This window comes from Panulirus ornatus, chromosome 18, assembly GCF_036320965.1.
Source record: "Panulirus ornatus isolate Po-2019 chromosome 18, ASM3632096v1, whole genome shotgun sequence".
NCBI classification, from domain to species: Eukaryota; Metazoa; Arthropoda; class Malacostraca; order Decapoda; family Palinuridae; genus Panulirus; species Panulirus ornatus.
The window spans coordinates 50,825,214-50,845,416 of record NC_092241.1 but is presented as its reverse complement, the minus strand read 5'-3'; the positions used below and the strand labels follow the sequence as shown (position 1 = coordinate 50,845,416).

Sequence of the window (20,203 nt, the reverse complement as noted above, 5' to 3'; positions counted from 1 at the left end):
TAAGATCTAATAACAGTGAGATATATATATATATATATATATATATATATATATATATATATATATATATATAATATATATATATATAAAAATATATATATATATATATATATATATATATATATATATATATATATATATTTTTTTTTTTTTTTTTTTTCTTTTCATACTATTTGCCATTTCCGCGTTAGCGAGGTAGCGTTACGAACAGAGAACTGGGCCTCTGAGGAAACATTCTCACCCGGCCCCCTTCTCTGTTCCTTCTTTTGGAAAATGAAAAAAAAAAAAATGAGAGGGGAGGATTTCCAGCCCCCCGCTCCTTTCCCTTTTAGTCACCTTCTACGACACGCAGGGAATACGTGGGAAGTATTCTTTCTCCCCTATCCCCAGCAATATATATATATATATATATATATATATATATATATATATATATATATATATATATATATATATATATATTACACACATTCTAATGACCTTAGCACTACGCTTAACAAGATAGAATAGGATGTTATCAATGAAAACAATATGGATGTAGTTTGGGGAAGGTTCTCCAAGATATTTAAAGTAGTGGAGGGAACAGACTGTTTCCTTTATGCAGAGCAAAATGTAGAAGCAGTAAGAGAAACAAGTTGGGTTCCACTGGTTTGTGGGGACATGTTCAAGTCAAAGCAACTAAAATTATCTGTCACTGCAATGTCTAGGGTCGTCGCCACCTTGAATGTCGTGTTGAGGTCAACTTATTGGTGTGAAAATGACAAAATTACCACGGCGAGCTGTGAGGATGACTCCCGAACTGAGAAATAAAAAAAAAAAAAAAACATACAAAAACCAGACCTACATGTCCGTGAAATCATTTAGCTTCAATAAAGAGAGAAGGGTTAAGAGGTGATATGATAACAGGTGCTCATTATTATTCTTCACCAAAGTCTACAACAATCCTGGTAGAAGAAGCTAAGGTTTAGATTCATCAAGGTTATAATATATTCATAATAAAGAGATACAAACTCCTGGGAGGTAAACGTGTCGCTCAGTATGAGGTGAAGGTCATTTCATTTGAACATGATAATTGCCAGCAACGCCATATATATATGTTTTGATAACTAGGAAAGCACTCGCGTCTATGAGAAAAAAAGATAAAAAAACGTTACGAAATTATGTATATGTATAAAATGCTAGTATACACAGTATTGTGTGTATGTGTGTGTGTGTGTGTGATATTGTCTTTGCCTGATCAACCTATGCTATAAATAGGGACTTCCCATTAGTAGGCACTTTTAAGTTACAGCAATCGCACACGAAATATAATCTCAATTTAATGTTAATTCTTTTTTTTCTTTTTTCTTTTTTGACGTAAGCAACTTAAAGAGTTTGTCCAGTTGGTGATCTGTGTATTGGATACGGAGGGCTTTTAGTCTCATAGGTAGACAGACAGACAGATAGACAGACAGACACAGACAGACAGACAGACGGACAGACAGACGCAGGGGTGACGATGATCATATCCCACATATACACACTACTTTTGGTAGGAGTCGTGGAAGGGCGTAGAACAGTAGGCTAGGTTACATCCCTCGCGTCTAGTCCATGACTGACATTATCTACATCTCCGTACATGATTAATAATAATAATAATAATAATAATAATAATAATAATAATAATAATGATAATAATGATAATAATAATAATAGTAATGATAATAATGACAATAATAATGGTAATAATAATGGTAATAAAGACAGGCGTTGGTCATTTTCATGAATTTGTGTTTCGACGTATACAAACTTGCCTCGCTCGCTTCGACTCGACTCCTATCACAAACTACATCGAAAGGACCCAAGTTACCAGCGGTGGCGGAGGCGGTCAGCTGGTGTTGGCATTCCTTTGTATTAAACACACACACACACACACACACACACGTCCTCACCAGACTCTTCTGACTGAATAAGTGAAATAATTCCAACCCATTAGAATTCCACATAGCTCTTGGCTTAACACGCACCTCCTCCTCCCTTCCCTTAACATAGTTGCTACAGGCAACAGCCTCCCTCTCCTCTCTCCTCTCTCTCTCTCTCTCTCTCTCTCTCTCTCTCTCTCTCTATATATATATATATATATATATATATATATATATATATATATATATATATATATATATATATATATATATATATATATATATATACACATACCACCTCCCCAAGCGCTCCTCTTCCCCTCCTCCTCCCTCTCTAACATGCAGGGAACGTACGTTCACACTTCACACTCGCCCAATACTAATTAAACCCACTACTTCTGTTGCCGCTTGTCGAACATAGGTAGTTGGGCACTACGGTGTGGTCCTTGAGCACGGCGGTACGACCCTTGAAGGTCTAACAGCGTGATCTGTGACCGAGGGAAATGAAGGCTTAGGTTCAAAGGCCAGTCCATCGTCGTACCCCCAGAGCTCGTGCCTAAGGATCGTACCGTCATGTTAAAAGGTAGTACTGCCGTGCTTAATGACCGTATGGTCATGCTTAAGTGTCGTGCCGTCATGCACAAGGGTCGTGCCGTCATGCACAAGGGTCGTGCCGTCATGCACAAGGGTCGTGCCATCATGCACAAGGGTCGTGCCATCATGCACAAGGGTCGTGCCGTCATGCACAAGGGTCGTGCCGTCATGCACAAGGGTCGTGCCATCATGCACAAGGGTCGTGCCGTCATGCACAAGGGTCGTGCCGTCATGCACAAGGGTCGTGCCGTCATGCACAAGGGTCGTGCCGTCATGCACAAGGGTCGTGCCATCATGCACAAGGGTCGTGCCGTCGTGCACAAGGGTCGTGCCATCATGCACAAGGGTCGTGCCGTCATGCACAAGGGTCGTGCCATCATGCACAAGGGTCGTGCCGTCATGCACAAGGGTCGTGCCGTCATGCACAAGGGTCGTGCCGTCATGCACAAGGGTCATGCCATCATGCACAAGGGTCGTGCCGTCGTGCACAAGGGTCGTGACGTCGTCGCGATCAAGAAATCAAGAATGCAGTCGCCCTCTGTGATTACGAAGGAAGAAATAAAAATGGCCGATGTCTATGTTTACGGTAGTGGTAAAGGAAGCAGACTTAATACTTTTCCTTTTTCTGTCCTGAACTGGAACAGATGCTGGACTTCCAGCCTCGGTCTGGAAAAGGCATGAGTCCATGCATGGAATCGACATACAACACATGATAAAGCCTAACTCATGCCATTATGAAAGCGTCGTCGACTTTATACAAAAAAACTTTTGGTTAGGTTAAGGTTAGATGATGATACTCTACATTGGCTACAGTTTGGTTTAAGTTTGGTTACTTCGTCGTTCGTTCTAGGCTTCAAACCTAAGTTGAGGTTTTGGTTAGATTAGGTTAGATCATAGTGCCTTATTATCCGGTTAGATTAGGTTAGATCATAGTGCTTTACTTATCCATCTAAAATGTATTCTATACTAAGCTGTGCTAGATTACGTTCGATTTGTAACCTAACCTAACCTATGATAAATACCCTTAGTTTAACCTAACCTAATCTAACTCATGATAAATACCCTTAGTTTAACCTAACCAAATCTAACCTATGATAAATACCTTAGTTTAAACTAACCAAATCTAACCTATGATAAATACCCTTAGTTTAACCTAACCTAATCTGGTCTAGGTCAATGAAATCAGATGATCAATACGACCCCCCCCAAAAAAAAAAACAAGAAGGAAAGCGAAAATTATACCAGTTTATACATTGCAACGCATTTCTCTGTAAACAATAATAGACGTGTAGGAAATTCATCTTTGTTTCAGTCGTCTGTGTTCGCGATACAGTCTACCATCGTCTCCCTGTTACTGTGGAAATAACAATTGACTCTACAAGGGTAATAGATGTAAAGCTATCTCTCACTGGTCTTATCTATCGCTTGTCCTACAAGCCATATTGGTCTAGTCACTAACTGCTGCTGCTAGGTTAGGTTTGGTTATAATGATGGGTTATGTTAACTGGTGTTTCTACACTGAGATAGTACCCTTCATGGCTAAATGTCTCTAAACCACTTTTGTAGTACCATTCCTCTGGAGTACTAGAAGCTAATAGATTGTATGAGGCGTCTCATGTACATACATACAGTACATACTACCTACAGGAGTCCTGTCTACTTACGTACAGTACATACAAACGACAGAAGTCCTGTCTACCTACATACAGTACATATACTAGCTACAGGAGTCCTGTCTACCTACATACAGTACATACACTAGCTACAGGAGTCCTGTCTACCTACGTACAATACATACTAGCTACAGGAGTCCTGTCTACCTACGTACAGTACATACTACCCACAGGAGTCCTGTCTACCTACGTACAGTACATACTAGCTACAGGAGTCCTGTCTACCTACGTACAATACATACTAGCTACAGGAGTCCTGTCTACCTACGTACAGTACATACTAGCTACAGGAGTCCTGTCTACCTACATACACTACATACTAGCTACAGGAGTCCTGTCTACCTACGTACAGTACATACTAGCTACAGGAGTCCTGTCTACCTACGTACAGTACATACTAGCCACAAGAGTCCTGTCTAGCTACGTACAGTACATACTACCCACAGGAGTCCTGTCTACCTACATACACTACATACTAGCTACAGGAGTCCTGTCTACCTACGTACAGTACATACTACTTGCTAGCGCAATCAACCAATAAACGCTCACGAATCTTGGATAGGATCACTTTGAAACGTCAAGGAGAAAATGAACCTCGTCTTAATCTGTATCTACATTATAAACCTATCTCTAGCTGATCATCCAATCCTCAGGCCATCATCCAATCATAGGATGATTATCCAATCACTCTGGCATGATCATTTGGTACACACACACACACACACACACACACACACACACACACACACACACACACACCATGGTGTAGTGGTCAGCGTACCTGATCGGCCTGGGATCAAACCCGAATTATAGGTTCGAATCCTGGTCGCGGCGCTACGGACGGCTCACAGCGCACACCCAGCTGTTCATCTACTCCTGGGGCATAGGCTAGTGTGTGTGTGTGTGTGTGTGTGTGTGTGTACATAAATAGGAGTAAAGATAAGGTACATAAAGTATGTAAGAGGTTAAAAAGACGGGGCAACACGAGTGTATAACTATACTTTTAAAATACATATAGTATTTATTAACAGTAATTGCACACACACACACATATATGTATACAAGTAAACAGCCCACACATGGAAAGTTAGACAGTAATAAAAAAACTGACTGTACTGGCGAACACCTGAAACAGCCCGGAAGACATTTTCTTTGCCTTCCCCCTTTTTTTATTTTTTTTGTACGTGTGTTACGGTCGTAACTGTATCCGGTCTGAGGTAGACTGTTTTTTGTGTGTGTAAACGTCCGTCCGTCCGTCCGTCTGTCCGTCTGTCCCCCACTTCCGTGCACTGTACGGTGGTTTAATGAAGTGCTTTTTTACGTGTTCCGTTATGGTAAAGGTTTGAGTCTGGATGTGTTTTGAGTAAGATACATGAACGATGAACATATTTAGATTTCTATCGAGGAGAGAATATAATATCTATCTATCTATCTATATCTATCTATCTGTGGTTTCGGTGCATTATTACATGACAGCTTGAGACTGAGTGTGAACGAATGGGGCCTTTGTTGTCTTTTCCTAGCGTTACCTCGCACACATGAGGGGGGAGGGGGTTGTTATTCCATGTGTGGCGAGGTGGCGATGGGAATAAATAAAGGCAGACAGTATGAATTATGTACATGTGTATATATGTATATGTCTTTGTGTGTATATATATATGTACATTGAGACGTATAGGTATGTATATTTGCGTGTGTGGACGTGTATATATATATATATATATATATATATATATATATATATATATATATATATATATATATATATATATATATACACATGTGTATGGGGTTGGGTTGGGCCATTTCTTTCGTCTGTTTCCTTGCGCTACCTCGCAAACGCGGGAGACAGTGACAAAGCAAAATAAATAAATAAATATATATATATATTGCTGACTGTATTTCATTCAAATATTGAATGGCTATCAAGCTACATACCATTAAGAAAACGGCAGACAAGCATAATATAATCATAAATAAAAGTAATAATCAATTTTGTCTTATTTATTTCAAATAATTATTTCTCTGCACTGCGTAGTTGCTCCTGTGTCGTGGCTACGATAACCAGAGAAAAATTAAGATAAAAACTGAAAATCTTCCTTTGTCCCTTGCATCCATAAGCTTAAATTATCAAACAGTGTCTGTAGATAAATAATGAAGCAAGATATATACATAGGAAATCATAGATTAGATATATTAGATGATTATGAAACGAGATTTGTGTATGAGGTGTGAGCACTGGTTTGAACGGGGTGGCTGGCTCTCTTATTCATTTGGGGAAAAAAGATGTATGGAATTAGTATTCACTCTTCATCAAAATACATTAGAATATTATGGTATTAGATAATAATGTGACTTTATAGTTCCCCTCATTACCCCACTGGGGAACGCCAATTCCTTTCGCCAACACCACTTATTTCGCCACTGAATACAGCGTCTATTTTTTGTTCTGTGTTTTTTTAGGAGTTGAGAGACATTTTACTCACACATCAAGGTTGAACAGCTTCCTTTTATTTACCGTCGGCTTAGATATCCCTCCACTGCCGATATCGACCACCTCTCTACTCCACTCCACAGGTCATACTAATGACCAGTGCTCGACGCTTTAATATATAAGTTTATTTATATTGCTCTTCCCGTTTTCTCGCTTAGCCTTGAAGTACGTTTTCTCTTAATGAATTATGTAGGTATAACTTAAGTAAACCGTTTCGAAAGAGGAAAATGTCGCTATACAGTGTCGTAATGAAGACATAGGGACACTGGCAGTGGGGCTTATAAAATCCTATTGCCATTTGCTTAAGGAAAGGGGTTAGAGATGCCTCTCTCTTGCTTATCCTCCCACACCGTTGGAATATTTGGTGAAATCAATATTACATCGATGAATATTTGGTGAAATCAATATCATATCGATGAATATTTGGTGTTTTGATACTTGTCATTTACACTAACACCTTTATGTTTCCCAGTTTCTTCTTTACTAAATACTATCATTACTGCCTTGCATAACCTTGGAGATATATAACCATGTCTTATACATTTTTTTTTTTCCATTTGAATGTTATCACCTTTTCGTACACGTTTCTTGTTATTTTTATGTATACTTGTTAGAACTTATATTGACGGGATCAAATACTTTTTTGATAGTATATGAAAGTCATGCTAAGAGGCTTCTCACCACACAATACATTATACAATTAATTACAAGACTTCCTGAAAACGGATTGATTTATTGTGGTATATGAAATACTCATACAGGAGAGAAGCCACATATACATGTTCACGGTGACAAAAACATATTATCCCTAAAGATTCATCTAATGTCGATAATATGAGCGTTCATACAGGAGAGAAGCCACACGCAGATTGTAAACATCGCCAGAAGAGCTTTTCCAAGAGTAGTAGTACTTTGGTGAATTTGGTGGACCACATGACCACTCATACAGGAGAGAAACCTTATGAATTTGGTAGACCTCATGACCACTCATACAGGAGAGAAACCCTGTGAATGTTCACAGTGCCAAAAGGCCCTTCTCCCAGGTGAGTGGCTTAGTGAGCACACCGCTATTCACACTGGAGAGAAGCCATATGAACTATCATTGTGTCCAAAAGATCTTCCTCCAGGGGAATATTAGTGAACAGCAATACTCGTTTAAGAGAGAGAGAAGCCATATTAGTGTTCACATTGCCAAATACCTTCCAAAGAAGTCGTTTGGACCTTCCAAAGAAGTCGTTTGGTAGAGCACACAACTGTTCATACTGAACAGAAGCCACATTAATGATTACAGTGTTTAAAAGACATTCTCGTGTCGGAGAAGTGTATTGTACCGCGTGACGGTTCAGACAGGTGAGAAGCCACGTGAATGTTCCTTGTACCTTTGACTGCAGGAGGTCCTGCAGTGAAGGCCATTACTATTTAGACAGGAGGAAATTCAAGTGGATGTTTCTCAGTGCCCAAGAGGCTTTCAACCAGACGAATTACCTGGCCTAGCATATGAGAGGTCACATAAGTGAGAAGCCATCCACATGATAACACACGACAGGGGTGTGTAGTTAGGTATGCCACACAGTTCTTGCCATGATGGACAACAGTGTGAGAAGATGCCACCCTGCCAACAGACACACCAAAGGGTCACTTGTTATGTCTCACTTGACGACAGAGAAAGCTAGTAGTCCTGAGGGAGGAAGTCGAAGTGGATTCTGGTGCAAGAATCCATCATGTACAAGATGACCCATTGTCCAGAACCAGCCATCATTGGCCGGCGCCCCTCGGGGACATGACACTGTTCAGATGGAGTTCTTCGATTTATGAGACCCGTCTCTGGTATAGATGAAGAAATTTGAATACCTGTCGAGAGCTTAGGTTAGGTTAGGTTAGGTTAGGTTAGGTTAGGTTAGGTTAGGTTAGGCATCAGGGGCGGTAGTGGCATCAGGGACGGTAGTGGCATCAGGGACGGTAATGGCATCAGGGGCGGTAGTGGCATCAGGGACGGTAGTGGCATCAGGGGCGGTAGTGGCATCTGGGAGGTATTGGCATCAGGGACGGTAGTGGCATCAGGGACGGTAGTGGCATCAGGGGCGGTAGTGGCATCAGGGACGGTAGTGGCATCAGGGGCGGTAGTGGCATCAGGGAGGTAGTGGCATCAGGGACGGTAGTGGCATCAGGGAGGTAGTGGCATCAGGGGCGGTAGTGGCATCAGGGGCGGTAGTGGCATCAGGGACGGTAGTGGCATCAGGGACGGTAGTGGCATCAGGGACGGTAGTGGCATCAGGGACGGTAGTGGCATCAGGGACGGTAGTAGCATCAGGGGCGGTAGTGGCATCAGGGACGGTAGTGGCATCAGGGACGGTAGTGGCATCAGGGACGGTAGTGGCATCAGGGACGGTAGTGGCATCAGGGGCGGTAGTGGCATCAGGGACGGTAGTGGCATCAGGGGCGGTAGTGGCATCTGGGAGGTATTGGCATCAGGGACGGTAGTGGCATCAGGGACGGTAGTGGCATCAGGGACGGTAGTGGCATCAGGGGCGGTAGTGGCATCAGGGAGGTAGTGGCATCAGGGACGGTAGTGGCATCAGGGACGGTAGTGGCATCAGGGACAGTAGTGGCATCAGGGAGGTAGTGGCATCAGGGGCGGTAGTGGCATCAGGGGCGGTAGTGGCATCAGGGACGGTAGTGGCATCAGGGACGGTAGTGGCATCAGGGACGGTAGTGGCATCAGGGACGGTAGTGGCATCAGGGGCGGTAGTGGCATCAGGGACGGTAGTGGCATCAGGGACGGTAGTGGCATCAGGGACGGTAGTGGCAGTAGGGCTGAAGTGGCATTTCATACAATTCTCCCTAAGTACTCTAGTAAGGCCCTCTCGGGAGTACTTACCTCCCAGTACTTACGACAAGACTGAGAGAGAGAGAGAGAGAGAGAGAGAGAGAGAGAGAGAGAGAGAGAGAGAGAGAGAGAGAGAGAGAGAGGGAGGGCCAGTTGTAGATTCTGTTTTGAAAGACTTAATGGGTCTGGCGACACCACAGCGTTCCAATAATGTGTGATGTCTCATCTGTTTGGTGTTCAATTTAACTCTTTGTTTTCTTCACGAAAACCTTTAGCTAGACTTGCCGGGACTTTTCAAGACGCGTTCTTACTTCTCTAAATTTTGTTATAGACTCATTTTGGCTTTCATACCATTGCTGTATGTGTCTGTTATCATCTCTTCTGCTCATTTTCAGAAGACTGCCCCTTCCAGGCCGGGAGTTAGGGGTGTGGGCGGGAGGGAGGAAGGCAGACAGACGGATGGGCCCAGGAAACGATGCTCTTGGGGGCCATCACTCTCATATAATAGAATCCAATTAAGCCCTAAAAGGCTTCCTAATGCAGCTACAAATACGTAACACTCCTCTCTCTCTCTCTCTCTCTCTCTCTCTCTCTCTCTCTCTCTCTCTCTCTCTCTCTCTCTCTCTTGCTCTGTCAATTAGCTCGCATGTTTTATGTTCTTTCCTCTGGCTCATTCTTTACGTGTTGATCTACTATGGTTTCTCGTCATTCCCTTGATTTGAGGTAATTGGCTCCATGTCCTTCTTACAATTGATGTAACGAGTTCGATATTATTTTCTTGATTGGTGAAATCTGTTTGTTTTTAGTCGTTCTATTAATTGGTGTTATGCTCAGATGATCCGGATGTGTTATTACTCTTCTCTCTTCATAAAGGTGACGTGATTGTGTTCTTATGTTCTGTGATGTGTTGTTTCTTTGAAGTTTATTAGTCTAAGTTTAAAAGCTTTTTTTTTTGTTTGTTTTTTTGTTTAGATATACACAGAGGAAAGGGTATGTGTTTAGGGAGGGTAGGTGGTAGGTGGGTCAGTCTAAAGCGTACAGTGGGTACAGTACATCCTGGGTGGAAGGCACATATCTAGGGGGTAGGTGGAGGCCAGTATAGAACGTACAGTGGGTACAGTACATCATGGGTGGAAGGCACATATCTAGGGGGTAGGTGGAGGCCAGTATAGAACGTACAGTGGGTACAGTACATCATGGGTGGAGGGCACATATCTAGGTGGTAGGTGGGGGCCTTGTATTAAGCGTACAGTGGGTACAGTACATGGACATTGGAGGGTGGTAGGTGGGCCCGAGTGGGGCCCAGGGACCAAGAGGGTCCTCCTCATCTCGTCAGAACAGAAGGGAGGTGTAGCTACGGTCCATCAGATACATGATTACATAATTACAGGATAGTCATTGGTAACCGACCTGTAACATAGGTAATATCCTCTGCATGAAAGTATGAGATGTACATAGACAGAATATATTGTTCATACTGATAGTAATACAAGGGAAACCTTTAACAGTTTTTCATCATATACACAAACTGATTCCACATACCCTGAGTATCAATGTGTATTTGGAAGAGGACAGAGTCTAGCGTCAACACTGACGGTAGAAAGTCCAGGTACATTATACGCATAGCGAGCCACGCCCACACAATTAACACTACTGGGTGGCGGACCCCCACTTCCGCGCGCCCCTCTTCCCCCCCACCAAAAAAAAAAGAAATCCCGTGCATCAGTAGTTAATTAGCAGTCGGAAAATGAGTCCACCAGCTCTCGAACACCAGCCTCCTACGACAACTACCCTAAAGTTATTATTGTTCCCTAGCCCTCTGGCCGAACCCTCCATAGGATGCCCTTCTATTGTGTTAGCCTGAACTACAGGATCTACCGCCACTCTCCCTACAGGACATAACACAAAACATCAGCAGCCACCTAATGACTCACTGACTCAGAATTTCGGTAACGCCTCCCTTCTGCAGAAGTTCCACGAGACCCGGCGTCCACGCAACCCTTCCACGGAAATGCTTACCTCACCTCCTGCACTACCACCAACGCCATGGGAACCCTGCCCACATTATCTGACCTACAACTCAACTCACGTCCTTACCTAATCCCACACTCCTTGTAGCTGCTCACCCAGAGTTACATCATATCTATACTTACCCAGTAAAGCACCATGTTGTTACCCCTGAAATGTCTGTCAGTCCTCACCATGACAGACGAAATCAGACGTAGGAAAACTCGTTCATAGATGTAAATATAAGGCAAGTGGTACGTGCTGCGAGCTGGCCCTTGTCCGGGAGACTGGCAAACACAGTACAAAGACACAGAGACGAATACCAGGACACAGGCAAAACGGTACCCTACATGAGGCGTTCTGAATGGACTGAAGGTTCTCTTGTAAGGGCGAGGACAGAGAGAGGAGTATGGAGACTGAAGGAACCTCAAGATGTTTACATGAGACGAGAGATGATGAGTTGGTCTACGTTATGCAAGAGATCAGAAGTTGAGATGCTGTTGTTGTGGGAGGTACGATAAGCGTTCCATGGGGAAGAGTTGAGCACCTGGGTCTCGTGGAGAGTCTGCAGGAGAGAGAGAGAGAGGAGGCGTGCCGAGGTCCCTAGTCGGAGGGCGTTTTCCTTTTATGCTTTGTGTTGCGGAAGGACCTGGCAATAGATCCATCCCAAAAAAGTTCAAGCTGCTTATAGAAACAGGCGATGTCGATGGCGATCGTGAGTCCAGCCGAAGTGGGCAATTGTCGGCGTACCTGGGATGTGGCACCACAAAGTCTCCTGTAGGAGAGTGATTAGCCCAGGATTCTCATGGCGGCTCCATCCAAATGCCAAGGTGCCTTTTGGTCTCCCAGAGCCAGGTGCTGACTGATGGCTTTAGATGGACGTCGCAGAGGTATTCCTATGCAACCCAGGGCCCCGCCGCGCCCCCCGGCTCTACAGGAGGTAATGGAGTAGTGTAGGTTCGCCCAGTGTAGATAACGGAATCCCCTCAGGGACTATACAGCATTGTGCATTGGTGGACGACCAGGTGTGGCGGGCTCTTTTTTTTTTTCATACCGTGAAGGTCCAAACTGTTTGGTTGAGATCGCTGTTACTCTTTTAGCTCCCCTTCGTTGTAGTGGTCGGGTGTGGTTGGTCCTTCACAATCGTTGTGGTACATTCTCCAATGAAAGGTTATTCACCGATTATACACTGGTACTTAGATGGGTCGAGGTTATATACATCGTGTTCATCACCACACAACAAGACCTTTATAACGAATAACAATAACAGAGGACTCAGAGAACAAAGAACACTCCTCACCATACTGTTGGTTTTAGCTCGTTTCTCACTTGATATCACAAGACAGATCGTATGTTAGACCAAGAGGAAATGACCGTTAGTACTTGGAACACACACACACACACACACACACACACACACACACACACACACACACGACAGTGGCATTTCACACGTCATGGAACTCTTGCGATCCCATCATGGATGGGGCAGTGATCACACGGGGCTCCTCCACCTTGGCAGAGTCTCGACCCTGAGCCATACGACCTCCCTCCTCCCCCGCGCCACACTACCTCTCCAGTGAGGCTGGCGGTAACGCGTCCACGAAGATTGAGTTTGCCTTTCCAGCCGATTTTTCACAGGCGGGTGTGACTGGTCCCTTTGCCAACCTCTTTCAGGAACAGGCTTAAGTAGGAGGAGGAGGAGGAGGAGGAGGCGCTGCTGCTGCTGGTGGTGCGTCCAGCTGGGCTCAGAGTTATGGTGATGTGCACGGGAGGGAGGAGAGAGGGAAAGACTCAGCAGGTGTGGGTGTCGCTGTGCAGCCACCTCCCTGATCGTCGCTTGGTTGAATATACACACTTTCCATCTGGTTCGTCGCGCCGACACCATTCATGGTGGGGACCTGATGCTGTCCTGGTTTGAGCGTCTCCTGCCTCTTGTTCATTGCCTGCTACTTTGTCCGTGGTTTGAGCCTCTCCTGCCTCTGTTCCTTGCCTGTTACTTTGTCGTGGTTTCCTCTCCTGCATCTGGTCACTACCCGCTACTTTGTCGTGGTTTCCTCTCCTGCATCTGGTCACTACCTGCTACTTTGTCGTGGTTTCCTCTCCTGCCTCTGTTCCTTGCCTGCTACTTTGTCGTGGTTTCCTCTCCTGCCTCTGGTCACTACCTGCTACTTTGTCGTGGTTTCCTCTCCTGCCTCTGTTCCTTGCCTGCTACTTTGTCGTGGTTTCCTCTCCTGCCTCTGTTCATTGCCTGCTACTTTGTCGTGGTTTCCTCTCCTGCCTCTGTTCCTTGCCTGCTACTTTGTCGTGGTTTCCTCTCCTGCATCTGTTCCTTGCCTGCTACTTTGTCGTGGTTTCCTCTCCTGCCTCTGGTCACTACCTGCTACTTTGTCCTGGTCTGTTGTGTTCGGTGTAATCCCAACTTTTTTTTCCCTCCCTCGGGTACACAGCTCAGCCCTGGGAGTGGCGGGAATTTAGCTGGGTTACGTGAGTCTCCGGAAGGAGTGGGTGAGGGTGAGGGAGGGGCGTCGCTGGATGGGGGTGGTGACGCAATGTGATTTCGAACGCCTAGAGCTTGAACACATCATCCATATCCTCGCTACTACCCCCCATCCATTACGATACGTCGCATACATTACGTGAAGATTATCATGAAACAATACAGGGAAATGTAGATGATCTTTGCGATAGATAAAGTAAGGAGGGAAAAAAGTTTCTTCTGGAGCTAGAGAATTGTAAGTTGGAAAAAATATTATATATAGGAGTTACGAACGTGACATTGTGTCTTACTGACCTGACCTCCCTCTCTCCCTTTCCCTGTCGTAAGTTTTACGACATGGGAGAAACCATGTCGTAATTGACCCACTTCAGTGACTCTAGTAGCGACAGCCATGTCACACACCTGCAGTACCAGGACACTGCTAGGACACGCGAAATTATCATCATCACACTGGCAAACAATACCCCTGATGACACCCTATCAATACCAGGACACACGGAAGCAATACCAGGGCACTAGCAAACAATACTAGGACACACACAAGGTCAGTACCAGAACATTGTGAGGTCATAAACAATACCAGGACACTCATAAACAATACCAGGACACTCATAAACAATACCAGGACACTCATAAACAATACCAGGACACTCACAAACAATGCCAAACAATACTAGGGCACTTAGAAATAATACAAGGACACTAGCAAACCAGGATGCACACACGCAGACAATACCAGGACACTCACACCAACAATACCAGGGCACCCAAACAATACCAGGGCTCACAATCAGTATCATGACGTTCACAAACAATGCCAGGACACATGCAGACAATACTAGGGCACACCCTGACAATACCAGGACACACACAAACAAAAACAGGACAAATCAAACAATGCCACAAAACAACCATGCTGTTCTAAGACACAGACAAACAACACCAGGACACACGTAGATAAGATAATAGTATACACAACCAACGCTAGGGCATGTAAACAAAACCAGGACACTCACATACAATACCAGACACAACCACAAACAATACCAGAACACGTAGACAATTTCAGGAGACGCAAACAATACCATAACACACACAAACAATACCAGAACAGGCAAACAAGTTCAGGAAACGCAAACAATACCATAACACCCACAAACAATACCAGAAAGACAATGCTAAGCCACTTATAAACAATACCAGCAATAACAGATGCCGCTGGACCAAAAGAAAAAAAGGAGAGAGAGAGAGAGAGAGAGAGAGAGAGAGAGAGAGAGAGAGAGAGACGGAATGTCGGTCGACAAAACAGAGAAGGTCCAGTGGGCGCACGCGATCACACACACACACACACACACACACCTCACACCACACATTCGTTCGCTCTCTCTCCCTCTCTCTCTCGCTCCACTCCACCACATCCACACTCCGCTTCTCTTGGCCCCCTCCCTCACTTCCTCAGGAGGTTGGGCCCCAAGCCCTTCCGAACCCCTGGAATACGACCCTGGGATACGACTCTGGGACACTTGCATTTGAAAAGAAAAAAAAGAAAAAAAATGATTCGTTTCCGTCAGTCTTATATCCGTCAGTGACCCAGCAAACTTCCCAAGGAACCCCGTGACGTGTGTGGTGCTCCCGTGACGTGTGTGTGCTCCCGTGACGTGTGTGTGCTCCCGTGACGTGTGTGGTGCTCCCGTGACGTGTGTGTGCTCCCGTGACGTGTGTGGTGCTCCCGTGACGTGTGTGGTGCTCCCGTGACGTGTGTGGTGCTCCCGTGACGTGTGTGGTGCTCCCGTGACGTGTGTGGTGCTCCCGTGACGTGTGTGGTGCTCCCGTGACGTGTGTGGTGCTCCCGTGACGTGTGTGGTGCCCCCGTGACGTGTGTGGTGCTCCCGTGACGTGTGTGTGCTCCCGTGACGTGTGTGTGCTCCCGTGACGTGTGTGGTGCTCCCGTGACGTGTGTGGTGCCCCCGTGACGTGTGTGGTGCTCCCGTGACGTGTGTGGTGCTCCCGTGACGTGTGTGGTGCTCCCGTGACGTGTGTGGTGCTCCCGTGACGTGTGTGTGCTCCCGTGACGTGTGTGTGCTCCCGTGACGTGTGTGTGCTCCCGTGACGTGTGTGGTGCTCCCGTGACGTGTGTGGTGCCCCCGTGACGTGTGTGGTGCTCCCGTGACGTGTGTGTGCTCCCGTGACGTGTGTGGTGCTCCCGTGACGTGTGTGGTGCTCCCGTGACGTGTGTGGTGCTCCCGTGACGTGTGTGGTGCTCCCGTGACGTGTGTGTGCTCCCGTGACGTGTGTGGTGCTCCCGTGACGTGTGTGTGCTCCCGTGACGTGTGTGTGCTCCCGTGACGTGTGTGTGCTCCCGTGACGTGTGTGGTGCTCCCGTGACGTGTGTGGTGCCCCGTGACGTGTGTGGTGCTCCCGTGACGTGTGTGGTGCTCCCGTGACGTGTGTGGTGCTCCCGTGACGTGTGTGGTGCTCCCGTGACGTGTGTGGTGCTCCCGTGACGTGTGTGGTGCTCCCGTGACGTGTGTGTGCTCCCGTGACGTGTGTGGTGCTCCCGTGACGTGTGTGTGCTCCCGTGACGTGTGTGGTGCTCCCGTGACGTGTGTGGTGCTCCCGTGACGTGTGTGGTGCTCCCGTGACGTGTGTGGTGCTCCCGTGACGTGTGTGTGCTCCCGTGACGTGTGTGGTGCTCCCGTGACGTGTGTGTGCTCCCGTGACGTGTGTGGTGCTCCCGTGACGTGTGTGGTGCTCCCGTGACGTGTGTGGTGCTCCCGTGACGTGTGTGGTGCTCCCGTGACGTGTGTGGTGCTCCCGTGACGTGTGTGTGCTCCCGTGACGTGTGTGGTGCTCCCGTGACGTGTGTGTGCTCCCGTGACGTGTGTGGTGCTCCCGTGACGTGTGTGGTGCTCCCGTGACGTGTGTGTGCTCCCGTGACGTGTGTGTGCTCCCGTGACGTGTGTGGTGCTCCCGTGACGTGTGTGTGCTCCCGTGACGTGTGTGGTGCCCTCGTGACGTGTGTGGTGCTCCCGTGACGTGTGTGGTGCTCCCGTGACGTGTGTGCTCGTTTGCCGGGTGGTGGGTTGATTGGTTGTTTGGGCCTATCCGTTGGTAAGGGTCGTTAAGGCCGTACGGCCATTCTAAGACCACGGACAACCTCGTTACGCATGTGGCCCGAGGTCGTTCGCTAAGAAGTGATAAAGAAGATGATGAATGATGATAACAAAGATAATGATATTATGGTTATCATCATTATAATGATTTAGAAAACACTTACTCAATAGATAGATAGATAGATAGATAGATAGATAGGTAGATAGATAGATAGATAGATAGATGGATAGGTACCTAATTAGACTTACGTATTTTGTTTGACTGTCTTAAGGTGTAAAATCCTTTATGGTCGATAATCACACACTCGGCACAATATAGTGTCATACATCCCCTCAGCCTGCAGGTGCTGCTACTACACCTCAAAGACATGCGTATACACACGTCATAATAGACCCTAAGTATTGTACAGGATGGTGGAATTAAGGTCACGTGATTTCCTCTCTCTCTCTCTCTCTCTCTCTCTCTCTCTCTCTCTCTCTCTCTCTCTCTCTCTCTCTCTCTCTCTCTCTCTCTCTGTATATGTGTGTGTGTGTGTGTGTGTGTTTTCCCTGAAAACACCGCGGGACCCCCACACCAGAACCCTGTGGTACCCCACTGTTTATGACTGTTGGTGGTAGATGGCACGTCCCAGGTGTACGTACGTGAGATCCGACACACAGGTGTACGTGCGTGAGTTGCGACACACAGGTGTACGTACGTGGGATCCAACACACAGGTGTACGTACGTGAGATCCGACACACAGGTGTACGTACGTGAGTTCCGACACACAGGTGTACGTACGTGAGTTCCGACACACAGGTGTACGTACGTGAGATCCGACACAGGTTTACGTACGTGAGTTCCGACACCCAGGTGTACGTACGTGAGATCCGACACAGGTTTACGTACGTGAGTTCCGACACACAGGTGTACGTACGTGAGATCCGACACAGGTTTACGTACGTGAGTTCCGACACCCAGGTGTACGTACGTGAGATCCGACACAGGTTTACGTACGTGAGTTCCGACACACAGGTGTACGTACGTGAGATCCGACACAGGTTTACGTACGTGAGATCCGACACACAGGTCTACGTACGTGAGATCCGACACAGGTTTACGTACGTGAGATCCGACACACAGGTCTACGTACGTGAGATCCGACACAGGTTTACGTACGTGAGTTCCGACACACAGGTGTACGTACGTGAGATCCGACACAGGTTTACGTACGTGAGATCCGACACACAGGTCTACGTACGTGAGATCCGACACAGGTTTACGTACGTGAGTTCCGACACACAGGTGTACGTACGTGAGATCCGACACAGGTTTACGTACGTGAGATCCGACACACAGGTCTACGTACGTGAGATCCGACACAGGTTTACGTACGTGAGTTCCGACACACAGGTGTACGTACGTGAGATATGGATGCAAGATGACACATTGCATTGAGTGAGCAGATGTGGTAGGTCTAATGGTAGGAAAAGTAGAATTCGTTTAGTCTAGTGAGAAATCTTTTGATCAACGTCTAGTCTAGTGAGAAATCTTTTAGTCATCGTTTAATCCAGTGAGAAATCTTTTGATCGTCGTTAAGTCTAGTGAGAAATCTTTTAGTTATCGTTTAATCCAGTGAGAAATCTTTTGATCGTCGTTAAGTTTAGTGAGAAATCTTTTGATCATCGTTTAGTCCAGTGAGAAATCTTTTGATCGTCGTTTAGTCTAGTGAGAAATCTTTTGATCGTCGTTTAGTCTAGTGAGAAATCTTTTGATCGTCGTTTAGTCTAGTGAGAAATCTTTTGATCGTCGTTTAGTCTAGCGAGAAATCTTTTGATCGTCGTTTAGTCTAGTGAGAAATCTTTTGATCGTCGTTTAGTCTAGTGAGAAATCTTTTGATCGTCGTTTAGTCTAGTGAGAAATCTTTTGATCGTCGTTTAGTCTAGCGAGAAATCTTTTGATCGTCGTTTAGTCTAGTGAGAAATCTTTTGATCGTCGTTTAGTCTAGTGAGAAATCTTTTGATCGTCGTTTAGTCTAGTGAGAAATCTTTTGATCGTCGTTTAGTCTAGTGAGAAATCTTTTGATCGTCGTTTAGTCTAGTGAGAAATCTTTTGATCGTCGTTTAGTCTAGTGAGAAATCTTTTGATCGTCGTTTAGTCTAGTGAGAAATCTTTTGATCGTCGTTTAGTCTAGTGAGAAATCTTTTGATCGTCGTTTAGTCTAGTGAGAAATCTTTTGATCGTCGTTTAGTCTAGTGAGAAATCTTGTGATCGTCGTTTAGTCTAGTGAGAAATCTTTTGATCGTCGTTTAGTCTAGTGAGAAATCTTTTGATCGTCGTTTAGTCTAGTGAGAAATCTTTTGATCGTCGTTTAGTCTAGTGAGAAATCTTTTGATCGTCGTTTAGTCTAGTGAGAAATCTTTTTATCGTCGTTTAGTCTAGTGAGAAATCTTTTGATCGTTGTACAGATGATGATATTCTTACAAGGGTCTTTGGTAGAACTTGGTGTTAGAGAGATGAAGTGAGAGTCAATGAGAGGTTCTTTTGAATCTCTTTTCTTCGGCAGAACAATGGTTTACTGTTCTCCATCTGCTGGAGATGTGTTCATTCACACACTGTGTTGATGTGGAGACATATTTGGAGAACAAATTGAGACAGACTGGAGAACAAGTCCTCTGTAATCTTGAGTGATACATCGTTTGGTCATGGCGGATTCGATGTTGTACCGCAGCTGACTCTTACAAGGATGATTCCTTCGTCTTTCCTTACGTCTCCCGGGGCATCTTCCTTGCCAGTCACTGCCACTGAGAATGATGCAAAGACTTTATTATAACAAGACTTATCTAGGGAGCCTGGCTGAAGCCAAGCATATCCAGCAACATCATCCAAATGATTATTTCCGCTCATGTTCAATAAGTGACGGTATCCGTAGGAACTGGATATGTAGACCATCAGTGTAGGTGTCAACAAACAAGGAATCTAAGAGGATTACAACATGGAATCTAGGAGGATTACAACATGAGTTCAGGGTTGGATAAATCATTTCAATGCCATTAAGAATACAATAAACTCTTGGTGGCGAGAGCTTGATTCAAGCTCGAAATGATCCATCT

General features: G+C 45.6%; 2 protein-coding genes across 3 annotated transcripts in view; one reads left to right on the top strand and one right to left on the bottom strand.

Moving 5' to 3' along the window:
- Positions 1 to 6,753, bottom strand: part of LOC139755075 (heparan sulfate glucosamine 3-O-sulfotransferase 6-like) — a 154,923-nt gene extending 148,170 nt beyond the window's left edge. Inside the window, exon 1 of one of the 2 annotated variants that reach the window (XM_071673151.1) lies at positions 6,655 to 6,753. The gene's annotated coding sequence lies outside the window, so the exon portion shown is untranslated. The remainder of the gene's footprint in view (positions 1 to 6,654) is intronic. The other variant, XM_071673152.1, reaches the window with a different exon arrangement.
- Positions 1 to 20,203, top strand: part of Lasp (LIM and SH3 domain protein Lasp) — a 459,511-nt gene that overhangs the window by 196,101 nt on the left and 243,207 nt on the right. The window lies entirely within an intron of this gene.